We start from the raw sequence: 15,926 nt of genomic DNA, 5'->3' as shown, positions 1-15,926 counted from the left end.
ACACTACTGGATTCTGTCTATACAGTATACATGTTTTATTTCATTTTTGGTTAAGTGAGAATTACTTACAGAGTCTCTGCAACATATTTATACATTCTTACTGGTGTTTGTAAGCATAGCACGATGAATACATTTGAAGCCTTCGGTGACTTACGGTCTCCACAGTATCTGAGGGTCGGTCATCGTTGTGAATAGCCAAGATTATACTCTAGATACAATAGACAGAAATGAGTTACATGCCGACCTCTAAATATCGCAGTAGAGACGTTTATGCACGCAGTTCTTCAGTACCCTTAGTTTGCTTTCTTGTCATCTGACATTTTCATTTCAAAGTAGACTGGTGCAAAAAACGTAATAAATTCAGAGTTCGAGAAATAATGTGTTATGACTGAGGTCACGCTGTGTATTTTTTTCCCCAATTATATTTCATTTCTCCCTCCTTCTGTAACATCTTCTATTGTCTGTTGTCTTTTCTTTTTCCAGCAGTCAAGTAGTGAAGACAAGGTGAGTCATTCCGGCTACAAAGAAGACCCCTCAGGGTCAAGCCAAAGTGGCCTGTGGCCACCAAGACTCAAGCTCTCCTGTGTGTATTATTTTCAGAGTTTGTTTCTATTGTTCCATTTTTTTTTTATGGCTTATTTGGGTTTTTTTTTGGTAGGTCCCCAAGAAGATTTTTAAATCTTCTCACTTAATGGCTTTTAAGGATTTATCCAAAGCTTACCTACTTGTCCTTTTCTCCTAAGTCACCTGATTTTCTCATTCATGTACTCTGTTTTAAAAATTCAACGAGGAGAGTACACGTAGAAGTAGGATGCCCTTTCTCCTTTAAGCAACATCATACTTCTTACCTGAAAGTTTTTATGTGGACTGTACTTCAAGGGTCACTTGGGAATGCTGCAAAATCATGCGGCTGAATGTGTAGGCGATTAGGGAACAGAAAGTTATATTACCCTCTTCTTACACAGAATTCTGTATTGCAAATGTTTACACCTACTAAGCGGCTGTAGTACACGATTAATTCACTGCAAAATTCTAGTAGCATAAATAGATACAAAAGAAAACAAATCCAGAAAGTCCAGGTGACTTGGCCAGGATCGGCACAGGAACTAAGATAAAAGGAAATGAGAACTCTTAGTTTCCATTTAAACAGTTACAAGAAGATTAAGTACTTGCATATCGTATATATAAAAACTAATTTGCACCAAGATCATAATGCAAAATAGCCATTTGCAAATCTGATATTCGATACTGTTATTAATAAATGAAAATCAAAAACCCTTAGTTTATTAAAACTGTTTGAGTTTATTAAAACATTAAAAAGTCATTTGACTTTTTAAAAGTATTTGCGACTTCTCAGAGTCCTACCATTTTTTTATTTGGAGTTACAACATCACCCCTAGCCATAATTTCACATAACAGAAAAGTTCAGTTAACATAATGCTTATTTTCCCAAATAATTATAAACAAGATCCCTAATTAAAGACTTTTCTAATATTCCTTTATTATCTATGAATAAATCTCCCAAATTTTAGCAGACAAATATATCCTTCTTTTCTCTTTCTTTACACATACACACACACAGAGTGATACACAGGGCGTGATGTCTATTAGGCTTTAAAAAAATACGACACCAATCCTGGAAGAGAAAAAGGATGCTGTGGAAAAACTAGTGAGATGTGAATAAAGTCTGAAATTTAGTCAACAATGCACCAATGTTGGTTTCTTAGTTTTGGCAAATGTACTACGGTTGTGTAAGATAATAACAATAGAGGGACTGCAATAAGGGATATAAAAGACCTCGCTGTACTATCTCTGCAACTTTTCTATAAATCTGAAGTTACTACAAAAAAAGTTTAGCTTCAAAACTAGGTATTTTAAGCAGAAAGTTTGAGTCTAGGTATAGGTACTCCTAGTATTACTACTACATGAGTACTAGATATAGGTAATACATGAGCTGTATTAGTAATCTATGGCTACATAACAAATAGCCCCAGAACTTAATGGCTTAAAACAATAAACCTTGATTATGTCACAATTTCCGTGGGTCTGGAATATGGGCACAATTTCACTGGGTCCTCTGGCTCAGGGGCTCACAGGCTGTAGTCAAGGTTTTGGCTGGAGCTGCAGCCACCTCTAGGCTCATAGCAGAGGGTTCATTTCCAAGCTCACTCATGTGGCTTTTGGCAGACCTCAGGTCCTCGTGAGCTACCACCTGAAGACATCAGTTCTTTGCCACTGGGGTCTCTCCACTGGGCCATTCCCAACATGGGAGGGAGGGAGAGATAGAGAGATGATAGATAGATAGATAGATAGATAGATAGATAGACAGACAGACAGACAGACAGAATGACAGACAGACAGACGACAGACGGATGGGGTGGGGGGGGAGGAGTGTGCACACACGCACAAACACGACAGAATCAGTCTGTTTATAACCTAATCTCAGAAGCGACATCCCATCACCTTTGACGTATTCATTCTACCTGTGAACAGCAAACCACTAGGTCCAGCCCACACTCAAAGGGAGCGAATCCCACAGGGCCTGAGCACGGCACGTGGGGATCGGTGGGGCCCATTTTAGAGGCTGCCTGTGGACGAGCATGCCCACCATCGTATCCACCACGAAGAAAAGGACAGGACTACAAGTATCCGCACTGGAACCGGACGGGGGTGGGCTCCCGCCCCTGCACGACAGCTTTAAAGTTACACGATCATGAGCAAATTACTTAATTCTTCTCAGTGTGTCTTCTCATCTGCAAAATGGGAATGACGATAATATTACCTACTCCACAGAACAACGTTGAAAGTGAAATGGGACACATCATGTAAAATCCTTAGCAAGCAGCCAGCACGAAGCAGAAGCTCCGTGTTGGCTGCTGTTATCCTCATCACCGTGATTGTGCGTAATCTGACTGAGGACTCAAACTCCCACGTGGACAAGCTGTGAAATCCCGGGCAAGTTACGTACTTTTCTGTGCTTTTATTTCCTCGTCTTTAACGTGGGGGAAAGACTGCCCGCGCGGAGCCGTCCGGAGGGACGGGTGGTGATCACGTGTGCGGTTGGCACTCAGCCTCTGTCAGGTCCTATTCGTGATGGCTTCGGTCTCCTGAGCGTAAGTTTACTGCCTTGAGCGAGGGCGCACCTGCTGTGCCTGTTTGCTCTTCTCTAAAAGGGGGACAGCGCTCCTTCAGTGGTTATTATTCTCGTAGCTTTTAAACTCATCGGGCTGATCAATTCCTAATTATTTATGCACACGGAAGAAAGAAAACAGCCGGATGATCCGCAGTGAGAGATATATTAACGTTATAGCGAAAGTTTTAGAAAGGGATGTGTGCTCTTTGAAGCGGATTTACTTTCTCCCACTTAACTTGGGTCATCGTTGGAAGCACGTGGCAAGTGAAAACGGAGAGAAACTATGAAGTGGCTGCAAAATGCAAGCAGCAGCCTGTAAGGAGCGCTTGCCACGGACTCTGCAGAAGACTCTGCGCGTGTAGGCGAGTGAACCGAAGGCGCGCAGTGGGGGCTGTGGTGGCCCACCGGCCCTCTGAGCCCCAGGCTGAGGCAGGAGCGTCCGGTGGAGGACAGAGCACCTATGCGGGCTCGAGAACGTGCAGGCTCCCGGCGGGCCAGCAGGCACCAGCAGAAAACCCGAGGGGGCGGGGGTGGCTAGAGATGGAACAATTATCACATGTTTTAGGAAGATAATTGGAGGCAACACAAATTCTGAACTAAGTGAGAGGTGGGGCAAGAGAGGCACGAAGGAGGCTAACGAGGGCACAGAGAAAGGTGTGGGGTTCCAAAGGCACGGTTAAGAAAGGGCAGGGACAAGGTCTGGGGAGTGTGGACGGGACGGGGTGGGGAGGGGGGAAGTCACACGACTCTAACAGGTTCAGCTTTGAGCACGGGACAGACAGGGAGAACTGGTTTCGGGGAAAAGGTAACGGGTATGGTTTGGGCATATTACATTCAGGCAGGTTTGAAACGGCAGTGGTATATACTATCTAGAAACCGCTGAAAATATGGAAATAACCAGCTGTGGAAAAATTCCTGTCACTAGAGCCCTACTGTGGAGGAAATCAGCACGTTGTGGGGATATCTGGATGGAACCAGGGAAGTAGTAAAGTTACTCGGGGCAAACAGAGCCGGTGAGAAAGCAGCAGAGTTCTGGGGAAAGAATATCCATAGAGCAGAAAAAGAAAAAGTGAACTGATCCTAATTCTTTGAGTTGGCGTGGTCAGCACAATGTGAGGGCTACAAAAAAAAAGGGCTTTTCAGACAAATGAGAAGGAGGAGGCTCAAAGGGCAGAAGTGGGTGTGAGCGGGGTAGAGGCAGTGGGGGCCTGAGCTGTGTTACTCGGGGTAAATGTCATCGTTAGGCCTTGCGGCTTCTCCGGGCCAAGGAGAGGATGGAAGGGTGAGGACTGGAATTCCAGCAGGTGCCCCTTCCATGCTCCAGGGTGCCACGTGGAGAACACGGGGGGCGGCCGGGGCGTCCTTTTGGCTGAATCGGTCCCCATGGGCAGAAGCGGCATTATGACCCCTGGGGGGTGGAGCGGCCTAGGTAGCACCCCCGAAGCCTTTCTCCCTCCGTGCGTGGACCCAGAAAACTCAGTATTGTTTTCAACGGAACGACTTCCCTTCCACAGTAAGAAGGTATAGTTCAGGACAGCAGTTCAAGGATAGATAACCTCCTGCTTTCTCCCCCTCGCTTTCTAAACTGAACTGAAATCAATTAATTTAGTTCTGTCTTAGACACAGAAACCTAGTTACCTGTATCACTTTTCCTCATGTGCCTTGACAGGCTGAGCTTCTAGCCCCTGGAGCCTGGCCTGCCTTTTAAGAAAACGAACAGTCTGGTTAACTCGGGCGAGCCCCACGGCCAGGCAGGAGAATGTCCACAGATCAGGCCACGTCCGCCTCTCATCGCGGGCACCGTTTATTCCCTCGCTGCTCCTTTCCTGTGGCCTGAGGCGACTGTCGATCTCAGCCATTTTTTCCTAGGTATCTGTCATCGAAACCAAAATCCCCATGAATTCTGTGGACAATAACCAACAGCAATATGCTAATAGTTAACCACTTGTCAGCATTAAAATACATGTAATTCGGGACAACGAAACTCAAAAAGTGAAAGAAGAAAAATTGCCTCGGACTGTCTGCTTTCTGGCGTCCTAGTCGTGTACCCAAAGGGTCACCAATACAGGTTCTCTAGTGAATCGGACGCACGGTGCTCTTCCCCAGTCATTATAACCGATTTCAGATGGTGCTAGAAAATTGTATTGACTCTGAACACCAAAAGAAATCAGTCATCCTCTAAGGGGGTCACAGGAGGTCGTGAGGGAGGGCAGGGCCCAAACATGAACAAATCCGACATACTTTCAGCCCTTTAACCACGCTCGACGGGGTTTATGTTACAGGAAAAGTGCTACGTCAGGTTCATTACGCAAATGAGCAGGAAATTCTAATCATGAGACGTCCTGCGTAGGATGTCATGCACGTAACGCCTCTGCTGGCAGGGGTGAGGGTCAGGCCGGCCCGAACGGCAGGCAGGTGCTCAGGGCTGTCTTGTCCCGGCTTTCCAGGACTTCAGGCCCGTCCCCAGTCCTTCCTTTGGCTGCTGGCGGCGCAGATGGGTCTCCCCCAAGAACACTGATTTCAAATGGTGCTAGACAATCACTATTTAAATCTAAACCACCATATGAAACCAGCTTCCTGAAGAAGCTTTACGATCTGTTTTCTCTTCAGAACGCAATACACTTAAGACGACCTAGAAAGGGAAACATGAAAACCTGCTCGTGAGCTGCCTGCTTCGTGGGCTAAATAAAGCTTCAGCAAATCTCATACATGTACGTGCAGATATCGGCAGCCTTGTGTTGGGGGAGGGGACTCTGTCCCTCCTTATTCTTGAGCTGCCCAGACGAAGGTCCGGTTTTTCCATATGGAGGCAGGGGCGCACGTCGACCCCTTTACCTCTGGTGGGAAGTCAAGGGAAGTCCCACACTGGGGTAAAGCAGCCAGAGCTTGTCCGGGGTGAGAGCACACGGGAGCAGGACACCTGGAACGCGGTGCCAGAGCACCTTATGGCAGATACGTGAGGGGTGCGAAGTAAGCAGTTAGTTACCCCGTTTGGTGGAAGTTAAAGAGAACACTTTCCTAGACCTAGTACTTTCGCTTCCAGATAATTCTGATTCGAAGGATTACTATGATTTCGGGGGTTCAAGGAGGACAAAGGCACAGCTCGGAGGTAAAGCAGTATGTTGTTGCTAATGAGATCCCGATGCTTTTGCAGAACGGAGTTCTCTTAATTGCATCTCCGAGTTAAGGCGTCTTCTTATGAGCTTTGTTGAAGATCCTCCTCCTCGCCACTCCGAAGGCAAGGCTTTGTACTCTGCAGCCTCCTTGACAAATTATTTTTTGCTACAGTTCTTTTCTCACTACTATTCTCGACATCATCTTATCATCAGCCTATTGTCATTTCTTTTAGTTTTCTAGGAATCGAAGCAGTTAGTTAATGTATCCGGGCCACCTAACTAAAGGGATGTGCGTTCTTTTTTTTTCATTGTTATGAAAAATTTCAGACAGACGTTGCATTTGAATGACAACAAAATAAAATCCTAAAACCGACAATTGCTCATTTTTGCCATTTTTGCTTTAGCTATGTGTAAGGTTTTTTCGCTCAATCGTTCGAAAGTAAATCAACAGCCATCTTGACACTCTGCTCCTAACTTCTTAAAAAAATGAGACCATCTTCAGAACGATGCGGCCAGTCTTCTCTGTAATTGCCTTCATGATACCTAAGGAAATAAACAATTCATTAGTATCATCCAATACCCAGTCCATATTTGACTTTTCCCAAAAAGTATCTTTCATAGTGTCTTGTTCATTTGTTTGTTTTCAAACCCTGATCCCATCCAGGTTCACTCACTGAGCCTCTTCAGTCTCTTCTAACCTGAAACTCTCCCCTCTCTGTTGTCTTTGTTTTTGTTTTTAAATCATAATCGGCATCGCCTGTGTGTTCTAGTCCTGGCTGTACCATTCACTTAAGTCCGCTCCCTTGGCTTAAATAAATGGACCAAACTCCGGTTTCCCCTTCTGACTTTCCGCGTACACCACCCTCCTTTCAATCTCTCTCTGACGCTCTGAGTGTGGGAAGAGCGTCGAGTCGCAGGGTGCCTGTGGCTGCTGAGCTCAAGCAGGCCCAGCAGGTGAGTCAGGTGGCGCGGGCGGGCTAACTTTGCTCTGACGGATACTCTTACTCCTGAGAGCCTGGGCCAGTCGTCTCTTCTTAAGGATTTCCTAGCACGAACTCATCATTTGGAATGGAGAAGCGTCCATCGCACATGCCCGCCGCTGCCAGGCTAGCTTCTTCACCTCTGTAAACGAGGGAGTAGAAGTCCCTGGCCACAGAGACGTGCAGCAGTTGAAGATGCAATCGCTCTTCGGCGGCACAGAAATGCACGTGCTGCTGCGGGGCGCTGCCGGGCAGTTAGCGCCACTCGACAGCAAACGTAAGCATTTAAACCTGAAGAAGTGTGGAGATGAAAGAGTCACTGCAACCTCAAAGAAGTATTTCACTCGCGTTCTGATTAATCTAGGGGTCCACTGCATCCTTCTACATACGCTGGGATAGCCCATCAGTGACTGGAGCCTGCAAGATGCAGCCAGATTATTCCCGTCAATTAAAAAAAACTCTAAAATCTAGAACAAAAAGGCCTGCTAATTTCTGACAAATGACTAGTCGTAGCTTCTGTCACTTAGACGTTTGTTTTTCAGTTATGGGGGAAATCTTCCTTTCTTTTACTTATGTATGATAAGATGCTACCTCTTACATCAAATACACTCCATACCCATATGTGTACATACGTGTGAACACAGACACACACAATATGTACACAACCAGACTGCTCTGCTCCCTTAGCAGAAACAGACACAGTAAGTTGCCTGAAACATCCTCGAAACATTCAGCAGAAGAACGAAGAGGGGTACACCCTTTTGCATCTACGCCCCTTCACGTGACCCCCGTCTGACGTGGCGTGTTCAGCAGACGAAGCATAATAAGCAGAAGGACCAGTCACTGGGGATCCTGCCCTGCAGTTGTTAAGCCATTGGGGGTGGTGGCAGGAACTAAGGAACTCAGTTGGTAAGTGACTGTAAAGTGCCTTCAACGAAACACGCTGGAATAAAGATCCTGGGTTTGGGCTCCTGTTTTCACATCTTCTTCTAAAAGCAGGAGGCCAGTTTCCTGAAAACAGGCCCATAGGAAGAGACTGGTCACCACGTTAACATGGGGGGAGGGGGAATTGCACTGTTCACTAGTAGGGAAATGAAAAAAAAAATGAGTTGAGAAATTAATGGGGGCTCATACGTTCTCTTTCTAGGATATATACAGGAAACAGGCCGACAGCAACTGGTACTGGTGACTTTGCGGAGTTTTTAAGCCACGTTCAACCAGGAGCAAAGACTTTATTCCATAAACCGCACATTTCCGCTCCTCCACATGCTCCAGCATCCGCCCCTCGCCTGGACCGCTTTGTCGCTTCAGGCCGGGTCGTTTCAGGCCGTGACCCGGCAGGGCTGAAATTCTGGAACTCGGGGAGTTTCTATTTTCACCATCAACAATTTTAAGGTGCTGCATCATTCGACAGGAATGTCGTTTTATGATGACTCTTTCTTAAACACAGACCACACTTAAAATCGTCCAACTCTCCATCTCTAGCATTAAATAATCACCTTTCACAAACAAAATCCTTCCTTAGTGTCTCTTAGCCCACAAGCCACAAGGACATGTCCCATTTTCAAAAGCCAGCCTTGCACTGCAATACTTTATGCTGTCCTTGAGCAAGCTGCCCTTCCGTGTATTTTTTCTTCCAAATCTGATAGGAGAGTTGAAGCCTGAAGTGTGAATCAATAAGCCACACCAGCAACTCCTGTGTGGACAAACCCGCACGGTGAACGAACACCGTTTTCACCAACACGGGATGCCAGCCTGTTCTTGCGTGAGCAAACTGGATAGAGAGAACTTCCCTTGGGGCTTGAGGATTTCACGAGGAGATGGCATCTGACTGGGACAGTTGTTTAGGGATGTGGCTTCGAAATGTTACCGACGTCAGGGGACAACAGCCCTGAAGGGCACTGAGGTCGGACCAAAGGTGTGACGGTTACTGGCACGGCGCTGGACCGGACAGCCGTGAAGCCATCCCCTGCTGACGAACGCCCTCGTACAGAGCGGGCTCGGGAGCTGTGGCTGCGAGTCGGAGCGCTGCTGACAGGCTGCGGCACCTCGGGCGGCCACTGAATTGTTCTGCGCCTCAGGACCCTGATCTGGAGCCTGGCGAGACAAATTCCCATACTGCAGCGGTTGCCAGGGTCGTGCGGAATTCAGTACAGGGAAACGGTCTATATTTTTAAAGCACTATGTACATGTGTGTTGTTTGATTAATTAGAAGGATCGGCGTGCTGGCGTGCCTTTCTGAGGTGAAGGCCAAAGAGATGTGAGACGTGGATGGGTAGGCACTCTGAAAAACAACAGTAGCTTCCGTTTTTATAACACTCACTCTGTACCAGACATTGCGCTATGTGCTTTCTATATATTTTCTCAACATTTACAACAGGGCTGGTGGGGTTATCTCCAGGTGTGGGCACAGAAATCTAGAGAGGGCGTACGACTTGCTCCCAGTCACAAGGCTTACAGACGGCGAGGCCAGGATTTCAACCTTGTGTGGCCGATTCCAAGCCCAGGGTTTCGGCCATCACACTCAGCTGCTCAGTGTGTCACAGAGACAGTGGCCACTAACCTTCACGTGGGCCACACGGAGCTCTAAACACAAACTGGTTCCGAGTGTCAGGGTTTCACCAACAAGCACATGAGCAAACCCTGAAAACCAGCTTTGGTCCCGATTAGCAGAAGCAGCACCAAGCAACCCACCAGGAGGAAGAGGAAAACTTGAAAACTAGCGTAGCAGGATTTGGTGAGCGCTGGATGGACCCGCAGCCACACTCCCGATGTGCAGTGTGACCTTAAGCAAGTCGCAGCTCCTCCAGAGCCTTGTTTTCCCGCTAGTCTTAGGGAAGCTCAGGTTGAAGGAGCATGGTGACTAGTCTAAGAGATCGTGCATGAGATTATAACAGTGCTAAATTACCGTCTCCAAAACAGAGCCCAGCGGTCTACCCACCCAAGTCTCCCGTTTCTGTAAGGCGGCATGACGAGGTGGTCCAACGAAGCCCTCTTGGGCCACAGTGTCAAGCTTTGCAACTGGCTCCCTGAACGACCTCGGGGAAGCTACTCCAGCTCTCTGTGTCTCAGTCTCGTCTGTGAAATCAGGACGATGAGCGTGCCCCACTACATAAGGTTGTCGTGAGACTTAGGTTAAGGTAAAGCAACTTGAACTCGAATTAGCACAACATAAACATCCAGTAAATGATGCCCGTGATGACATCTTTCCATCAGCGTGTCGTAAGCAGTGCTGTGGCTCAGAGATCTGCCACGGCTCGTGAACGCAAGGGCCCGCAGAGCCTGCCTTGACACGTTTTTCTGGACAGTGACACATTCTGGAGCAGCCGACTGTGGCGATGTTTGACAAACACTAAAATCTGAAAAGATGCCCTTTGATCCACAAATGGCATCTTTAACTGAAATGAGTTATCTTTAATTTTTCTGCTTCTTTTCCTCTTCCCAGTCTAAGACCTGAATATGGGATCCATACCCTTGCTTTTAAGCAGGAGTTCAAGTTACAGACTTTCTCTGACAGTAATTCGGGACTTGATTGTTTGAAGGGAAAAGGCCATTTGAAAAAAAAATTTACAGGGGAATCCTCTGGGGACAAAATAAAACAAAACCCCCTTGGGGTTGATTTATGAGCACAGGCCTAGACTGACAGAGGGTGTGAAAGCAATGTGTTCACAGACATTCTCCAGGCACGGAAATCCTCAGGAGGCGTTTGCGCAGATCAGCACCCGGAATTTAAATGACAGTACGAACCCTAAGGAAATCTCACAGAGCAACAGAAGAAGTAAAAGTCCGTTGTTTTCCCTTGTTGCTGCACCGATGATGTCGTAAACAGATGCATTTTAAAAAATGACAGATAAGAAGCGCTTTCTCTTTCTCGCTTAAGACACACAGGCTGGGAAAGGTCCCGACGTCTGTGCTCTGTGTACCAGTGATGAGAACTCCCGGCGACACGAGTCTGCGCGTTCCACAGGTCATCAAGGTTTGCTCAGCGAGATGTCTCATGAGAGGAAAAAAGGGTAAAAACACAGAGCTCCAATCGCAGAAGACAGGAGGAAGTTCCTCTTTTCAATACTGATTTCGCAACCTCCTGCTTCAGCAGCACAGACTCCAGAAGACCAGCAGAGGGCAGCACCACCCTGCGAGTACGGCTGCCCTCACTGCTTCCGAATCGAGGGGAGGGAAGGCAATTGAGAGCGAAAATCGCGAAAACCCGTGTGCGTTCTTCCCGCGTGGTGGAGCTGGATCGCCGGAATGCACCATTCGCGGCCCGACAGGAGAGGAAGCCCCTGTCCTAGAGGTCTTCGGTTCTGAAATCCAATGGTTGGAGGCAAAGCTTCCGTCTGTCTTCCGCACACGTGACCTGCCTTCACACTATCTCAAGAGAGCTGCTTACAAGGGGCTTACATCTCAAGAGCTCACATGTTGCCCAGCAAGAGACTGAGTGACTCAGCACTGTGATGGGGAAAAGTCTGCCCTGGAAAGTCATCACTTACCGCAATTTCTAAGCTACCGATGACAACCCTACAGAGGGTGGTCAGACCTAGCCGAGGCTGGAGAGCAGGCCATGCTAATCAGCGGACGGGGTGATGTGGCCCGGACACGCAGTTCAGACCTGACTGGGGAAGGAGACGAACTGGGCTTCACAGGTGTGATCTTTAAGCCAAGTGCAACGATTACGCTCACGCACAACAAGATGCTATCAAAACACGGATATGACGCGCTGGGGAGATTCTGGAGAACTGAGGCTGAAATTCGGGAGGGTCTTGACCAGCAGGAGAAATGGTTGAGAAAAGCCATCATCACATTCGGTTGTGTCTGACCACAGGAAAATCTGAAAGAGTACAAACCGGAAGTGGGATCTATCAGGGTGAACACAAAATTCAAACTAAGGTGGAACGATTAAGTCACACACCATTCCGGAATGTTTAAATGCTATTAGAAAGATAACAACAGCATGTTTCCAAAATTATCTGATTGTAAAAATGAGCACGGGACCCACATTCGGAGAGGGGCGCGTTCCCTTCCCGGCAGTGACCGAGACGTGCGGCAGCCTGGGAGAAACGTCACGCTGCCTTTTCTGGGAGCTTTCCAGGTTTTGGAGAAGTATTTGGAGTAGTTTATTTACGCTGTTGGGAAGCCCTCCTTCAATCAACCTCTGCCCGCCAATTCTGGGCCTGCTTCCTTCCCCCCAGCTGTCATCTCTCTACAGAAGTCGAGAGCCCCCGGTGACCCATGCGCCTGCCGCCTCCTAAGACGCAGCCGTATGCGCATACGTCACAGGTGGGAAAAGCAGAGTACAGCAAGGCTCGGTGCAGAGAACCGTACGAGTCAGCGACGTGGTTTCTGGACTACGAGGATGTGCGTTTGACAACTGCCATTTCAGCTTCCCGCTGACGCTACGGGAGCTCTTGGTGGTGCCAGCGTACGTCCGGAGCTGAGGCTTGTCCCGCCGGAGGGGACAGCCACAGCCAGCGTGCCGCGTTTCAGGAAGCAGTCAAGGGTCGGCCTTCATTGTCAACAGGACAGCGCCTTGTCCCAGAGGGACACCGCACCCCACCCCGCCGCCATCCTGCCCAAAGGAGGTCTTCTTAAGTGTTCAACAGTCACCTTCGTGAACCTTTAAGGTCTCGGAAGCTGACCTCTGTCAATCCCTGCTTAGAATCCAATCTACCAATAAATACCCTTTCCTTATTCTTGCCTTTCCTCATGAGCACCTGCTTGTCTGAGTTAATGTACTTACACGCTGCTCTTTAACGTGAGTGCTACCAAGTGACCGCCCGTTTCATGGCACATCTCGGCTGGGAACAGAGAGACAAGCGGCATGAGCTTGAGATCGGAAAGACCTGAATTCACAATTTCCCTCTGAGGCCTGGACAAGCTAGTTAACCCTTTTTGAGCTGCAGTTTCTTCACTGATAGAGTGGGACTAATAATGTTAATTCCCAGAGTTGTGGAAATACAACTCAAATAAAACCCGTGGTACGCTGATGGCTTTAATAAATGTTAACCACCCCCCCCCCCCCACATCCCTCTATGGTGGGATAGCACATCTAACATCTTGGATAAAATTTCCAAAGTATATACAACCAATGCATTAAAATTGGCGTGAAAAACTAAAATAGCCTTCGGCGTCAGTATGTAGAGGCTGTGGGTCTGGGGGCTTCTGTGGCAGGAAAGAGTAGCGCGTAAGCCATGGGAGGTCACAAGGAGTAGAGAGTGGGCAGACAGGATCCCCAACGGCGATGAGGATGCGCCAAGCCTTTCTCAGACCGCCGACTCGGTTTACAACGCAGCAGGGGCTGCGCGAGGGTCAGGGGCACGAGAGCAGACACGGCAGGTGAGCGCGTCGGCGGCAGACACAGGCTCTGAGGGCAAAGACGGACGTGCCCGGGCCCCGGAGCCCTGTGCAGGGAGTGGCCGCACACTGCACGGTCGGGCGCTGCTCTCCCGGAGGGAGCAACCAGCAGCAAGGCCTCGCCTCTCGCACTACTGACAGACACGGGCCCAGCGAAGCTGGACGTGCACTGCGGCTTCCTAAGGGCCCAGCACCGTGCTGGACGTGGCTCGGAGACCGTCTACGTAGATGGTGCGGACACAGTCGCAGGCGACCTTAGAATCTAGCCATGGTGAAGTCTAACAGATAGGAATGAATGAAGTGCTCAAGTGTGTCAGGCTGACAGAAAGAAGGACCATGGTCCTTTAGAATTCGATGAGTTTGGAGGCTGCTGACTAGCTGGCTGGGGTTCAGGGGAGCTTCATAGGGGAAGGGGGCCTGAGCTGGACTCCACAGGTATGGCCCGGGCAGGTGGACAGAAAGTAGGAGGGCTTCAGGGAGGGGAGGTAACATTGTGTTTACTCTAGCAGGAAAGTGTAGATCAATGAGAACTGAGAACGGGGAAATGCCACTGCATTTAGCAAGCATGGCGTCCGTCTGGGAAGTTCGACTGCAAGGGATGTGGGAGAAGGTGTGGGGGAGGGGGCGGGGAAAGAGGGAGGGAGGGAGAGAGGGAGACAGACAGACAGACAGGGCAGCACGCTCTCTCTCAATTCGAGATTTGGGATGGCAGGAGATGAGAGGAAACCTTTAACGAAGAGCAGAAGAATCCGATGCTTGTTAAGACTTAGTAGCTGGGAAGCGCTGTGCTCCGCATGGACTTCGCAAGCTAGTGGGGCGTACAGACAAGTATACAGTTATGACGGGGGACAGATACTAGGATGGGGAAACTCCAGAGGCTACGGGGGCCCACAGGTGAGGCACCAGGCTCTGGGGTCCGGATAAGCTTTCCCAAGGGCCAACTCTTCTCCACCCTACAGAGCGATGGGCAAGAGGAAATGGGGGTGGTCAGTTCCCTCTGGGTTTCCCCAAATTGCCTTAATGGGTAGGGTACACGGGTGGCCATTTGACTGGAATGCAGTTTTGGCTGGGGCCGGAGGGAACAGATTAAATGACGCCCTGTGCGATGACCTTTAGCTCCACCGCGAGCCCCATTCCCAGACCCCGGCTCCTTCAGAAGGCCGAAGGCGGATGACTGCGCCCCGCGCGCCGAGCGACACTCACGCCGGGGGGTGAGGCAGAGGCGGGGCCGTCACGTGCACTGCTGGGACTCGAGGACACTGCCACGTGACGGCAAGGGCACAGGAAGCCCCGCGTGACCGCGAGCCCCGCAGGGGAGGGGCGGGCCGGCCGGTCCTCTTCCCCGAGCCCTCCCCTCGCACAGGAAGGCCATCAGCACAGCACCCGCCCCAGGAACCCAAGAACGAAGCAGCCAAGGGCGGCAGAGGGGGCCTTCCAAACCAACGAGGGCTCGAAGCCCTCAGGCAGAAAACAACACGCTTCCTATCATTCCCTTCTTACGGCTTTCTGTTAGGAAAATTCTGCCCACAGCTTCAATTTCAAACTGGCCAGTTTATACGTTTCTAAGTACGTACAGCTATAACAAGGCAAGACTTTATGTTTTTAAAGCCAAGGCAGATTTAAGTCGAACCGGCCTCCCGGACTCTTCTCCCTCTCACGGACGCGAGCCCACTTCTGTGACGTGCGCGAAGGCAGCCGCCTCCCTGGAAGAGAGGTCTGGACACAGCCAAGTGATTCTCCTTCTTGTATGGGGATGAGAAGGAAGAAACACTGTTATCTATTTCCAGAATCACGCAAGAAGCTCAATGCAAGACGATTTTTCCTCCACATGGGCTGAGAGGAGGGGACGTGGCACTTGACTGCCAGGACTCAGGATCGGTCCCTCCTATGAAAAGATCAGGCTGGAGATGCTTAACTTGGTACTTATGACGCATTTAGTGGACACTCTTGTGGGGTGGGGGCGGGGCGGGGTGGGAGGGGGACGTTTTATAATAATTGTGCCACCGACATGACAAAGTGACAAGACAGTTGCTTAGATGCCATCTGGAAGGAAGAGGGCAGGAATCCGGTGCCCACCCCCTTTTATGACCGGGTCGTCCTCCTTAGATAAATTACTCCATCTCTAGGTTCAGGCTGCTGTCCAAAAAGGCCACATGGCCCTCCGAGGGCGGGGGGAGCTCAGGGGAGAGAGGGTCGGTGGGCGCAGCGACCTGGGTGGCCTTTTCTATGGCTGTCGTCACTGGCGAAGGTGCTGCAGGGTCTGGAGGAGAACAGGTCCTGACTGCCCCAGGTGGGCCCGGCAGGCTCCCGCCCGGGCTTCTGGGAAATGAGTCCCTTCCTATGGGC

General features: G+C 49.4%; 1 long non-coding RNA gene across 5 annotated transcripts in view; it reads right to left on the bottom strand.

The window, feature by feature from the left end:
• Window positions 1-20: 20 nt before the first annotated feature.
• LOC107512825 overlaps window positions 21-15,926 on the bottom strand; it is a 187,055-nt gene continuing 171,149 nt past the window's right edge. For 2 of the 5 annotated variants that reach the window (XR_001597397.2, XR_001597402.2), the window contains one exon: window positions 5,305-12,057. This is a non-coding gene — a long non-coding RNA (uncharacterized LOC107512825). Of the gene's footprint in view, window positions 209-5,304; window positions 12,058-15,926 lie in introns of those variants that run through there. The other 3 variants (XR_004954105.1, XR_004954106.1, XR_001597399.2) reach the window with 3 other exon arrangements.

The sequence above is a fragment of the Rousettus aegyptiacus genome, unplaced genomic scaffold (assembly GCF_014176215.1).
Source record: "Rousettus aegyptiacus isolate mRouAeg1 unplaced genomic scaffold, mRouAeg1.p scaffold_m13_p_13, whole genome shotgun sequence".
Lineage (NCBI taxonomy): Eukaryota > Metazoa > Chordata > Mammalia > Chiroptera > Pteropodidae > Rousettus > Rousettus aegyptiacus.
The sequence above is the reverse complement of the archived record's forward strand: the minus strand, read 5'-3'. Positions and strand labels throughout refer to the sequence as shown.